Here is a 4314-nt window from a genome sequence, read left to right on the forward strand (position 1 = left end):
GGGGTGAATAGGCAACTAACAATTTTTAGCTTTTCTTTAGCAATTTAAACTTTGCATCAAAGTAGGTTGTCTAGATATGCAACTAGGTGAGCAACCTATATGATGCAACACGGATAGGAACACAAGCAAGCAAGATATATGAAACAAATAAGCTTCCACAAGTAAGGCACGAGATAACCAAGAGTGGAGACGGTGGAGACGAGGATGTGTTGCCGAAATTCCTTCCCTTTGAGAGGAAGTACGTCTCCGTTGGAGCAGTGTGGAGGCACAATGCTCCCCAAGAAGCCACTAGGGCCACCGTAATCTCCTCACGCCCTCACACAATGCGAGATGCCGTGATTCCACTATTGGTGCCCTTGGAGGCGGTGACCGAACCTTTACAAACGAGGTTGGGGCAATCTACACAACTCAATTGGAGGCTCGCAACGACACCACGAAGCTTCACCACAATGGACTATGGCTTCACGGTGACCTCAACCGTCTAGGATGCTCAAACACCCAAGAGTAACAAGATCCGCAAGGGATTAGTGGGGGAATCAAATATCTCTTTGTGGAAGTGTAGATCGGGGCCTTCTCAACCACTCCCGAGCAAATCAACAAGTTTGGTTGGCTAGGGAGTGAGATCGGGCGAAAATGGAGCTTGGAGCAATAATGGAGTTTAGTGGTGGAAGAGGTGAGTCAATGGGGAAGAAGGGGACCCCTTATATAGTGTGTGGAAAAGATCCAACCGTTACCCACCAACCAGCCCGCGGCCAGTGGTACTACCGCGCCTGGCCAGTGGTACTACCGCAAGGCCGCGCAGTACTACTGCTTGCAACCAAGCGGTACTACCGCACGGCTGTGCGGTACTACCGTACCGACCCACGGTACTGCCGCAACCCCAGCACAAAACCAATAAACAGACGCACAGGAGCTGGGGGCGGTACTTCCGCATGCGCGGTACTACCGCGCCCCCCATGCGGTACTACCGCGAGGCAAAAATCCCAGCCAGGGGAGAAGGGAAACTTATGTGCCTACTTCCGCAAAGAAACGGAAGTAGCAAAAACCCGACACAGTAGTACTACCGAGGGGCGGTACTACTGCCTGACTGCATAGCGCGGTACTACCGCTCGGCGAAAACGGTACTACCGTGATAGGTGCGGATGTAAAAAATTGCATCCGCTCCTACTACCGCAAAGGGGCGGCACTAGCCTGGTGGGCAGCGGTAGTGCGGCTCCAGGGGAGCGGTACTACCGCTAAATCACACAAGAGCAGGTTCAAACAAGCATGGCAAAAGTGCAAAAGATATCAGCATCACAGACTTAGTGAAAATATTAACATGTTAGGAATTAATATCAGGAAGCAATGTTTAGAGGAAGATAACAACATGCTATAGGAACAGAACATATCAATACAAGGAATAGCATGAATCTACTCAAAGCATAGAACAAAAGTCCCTTACTGACCATAAACCAAAAAGGATAAGAAGATATGTTGGCCCCATGTAAACATAGCAAGTTTCGTTAACAGATTCAGACTTAGCAGAAAACTGGACATGGCAAAAACAGAATTATGAAGGCCTCTTTGCGAGCTAGATTCACTCAACACAAGGAATTTCATGACAAACTAAGCATACTACCAGCAAGAAGACATGATTATGAAGCTAACCAAAGCAAGAATAATCTCATATCATGCATGGTTCAACTAGAACAACCTTGGCAAAATTAATTAACACGTAAACAATCTTTCAGGAACATTTTATAGTAAAAGCAGAGCAAGATTGAGTCATGCTAGGGCACTTCATAATCGCAAACAAGAGCATGGATGGATAGATCATGACCATATGTCAAAATCATCCTTGCTGAACATACTCAAAAGAAGCATGAATCTCACTGTAGCAACATGAATACATGGCATAAAAATAACAGCAGAGCAAAAACTTAGTGAAATTCCAAGTCTCTGAAATCAGCAATATTACGAGAGCTACTTTGCATGCTTGTGCTAGTCACCACATTGATCACAAAAATACATGGCATACACCCCTGTAAAGATGGCATGGCATAGCCCAAAACACATGTAGAGCTCATGCCCATATGCAGCACACAATAAATGTAGCAAAAATGACAAATGCTCATACTCTGCTAAGAAACAGGAACTAACATTTTATAGTACTCTTGAATCAACAATTTGGGCATCTAGATGGACTCAAACAAGCATGGCACAATGGAACAAAATGAAGATCACATCCAGATGAACATTTTGATATATGAAATGCACAAAACAAAGCTACGGATGCGAAGTTATGATGCAATGAACATGGGCTAAAAATGTTAGGGACTTAGGGAAAAAATGGGGTCAACCTAGGTTTGACTGGATCTGGATCTGGCGCGCGAACCGAGGATCACCGGAATCGGCCGGAGTTTGTCGGAGTAGGTGCGGTAGGCGACCGGAGATGGAGGGGTCGCCGGATCCGGAGTTTGTCGCCGCGGGGAGGAAGAAAGGCGGCGAGGCGGCGGACGTCGGTGGAGGCGGCGAGGCAGCGGCGACATGGTCGACCGGAGACGCGGTGGCGCGCCGGCGAGGTGGCGCACGCCGGTCGGGTGGAGGGCGGCGGCGCGGGAAGTAGCCGGGCGACGGAGGAGACGCGCAGGTGGCGGTGCACGGATGGGCCCGCGGGGGTCGGGCGCGGGCCTGGCGGGCCGGCGGTGCGGGGTGGAACCGGCGGGACACATGGCAAGCCCCTGTTGGCTGCGGGTGTCGGCAGTGGACGTGTCCGGCGCCGGCGGACAGGTTCGGCGGCGGAGAGGGTGAATTTTAGGGTTTCGTCCGTGAAAATGGAGGAGGGGGCACCTATTTATACATAGAAGGAGGTGGGAGTGTCCAAATGGAGAGCGGTTTTCGGCCACACGATCGTGATCGAACGGCCGAGAGGATGGAGGGGTTTGGATGGGTTATTGGGGCACTTTGAAGGGGTGTTGGGCTGCAACACACACGAGGCCTTTATGGTTCCCCGGTTAACCGTTGGAGTATCAAACAGACTCCAAATGGCACGAAACTTGACAAGCGGTCTACCGGTGGTGTACCAAGGCCGCTTGGCAAATCTCGGTCCATTCCAGGAAAGTTTAACACCCGCTCACGAAAAAAGACAAAAAGGGGCACCGGATGACGTAGGAGTGCCGGATTGCAAAACGGACAACGGGGAAAATGCTCGGATGCATGAGACGAACACGTATGCAAATGCAATGCACATGATGACATGATAAGCTATGCATGACATGAGCAAAATGCAAAACAAAGACAAAACCCAACCACGAGGGAATCTCATAACTTAGAGCCGAAAATGGCAAGAGTTGGAATACAAATATGGCAAATTACATCCGGGGTGTTACAACACTCCACCACTATGAAAGGATCTCATCTCGAGATCTAGGACTGAAAGAACTCCGAATATTCGGAACGAAGGTGGTCCTCGCGTTCCCAGGTGGCTTCTCGGTCGGAATGGTGTGACCACTTCACTTTCAGGAATTTGATAGACTTGTTGCGAGTCTTGCGCTCGGTTTCTTCAAGAATAGCAACGGGATGCTCATGATAAGACATGTCTTCTTGGAGATCAATCTCTTCGAAGTTGATGGTGCGTTCAGGCGTCTTGAAGCACTTGCAAAGCTGGGACACGTGAAACACGTCATGCACATTTGCAAAGTTGGACGGATGCTCAAGTTGATAGGCGAGATCGCCTCTTTTGCCAATGATCTTGAAAGGACCCACATATCTAGGGGCAAGCTTCCCTTTGATACTGAAGCGAGGAGTACCTTTCATTGGAGAGACGCGAAGGTAGACATGGTCTCCGATCTCAAAAGCCAAGTCATGATGTTTGCTATCATAGTAACTCTTCTGATGCGATTGCGCGACTTTGAGATTTTCATGGATGACTTTGAACATTTCGTCAGCTTCTGTGATTAAGTCATTGCCAAGAAGTTGGCGTTCACTAGTCTCTGACCAATTAAGAGGAGTATGACACTTTCTGCCATAGAGAATCTCGAATGGGGCCTTGCCCGAACTCGCTTGGAAAATGTTGTTGTAGGAGAACTCGGCATATGGAAGACAATCTTCCCACTTCATACCGAAGGAAATGACACAAGCCCTGAGCATATCTTCAAGGATTTGATTAACTCGCTCGACTTGTCCACTAGTTTGAGGATGGAAGGCTGTGCTGAAGCGAATGTTGGTGCCCATGGCCTTCTGAAAGGAGTCCCAGAACTTAGAGGTAAAGATGCTTCCACGATCTGAAGATATCAACTGCGGAATGCCATGCAAAGAGACAATCCTGGAGGTATA

This window comes from Triticum dicoccoides, chromosome 4A (assembly GCF_002162155.2).
Source record: "Triticum dicoccoides isolate Atlit2015 ecotype Zavitan chromosome 4A, WEW_v2.0, whole genome shotgun sequence".
In the NCBI taxonomy this organism is placed as follows: domain Eukaryota; kingdom Viridiplantae; phylum Streptophyta; class Magnoliopsida; order Poales; family Poaceae; genus Triticum; species Triticum dicoccoides.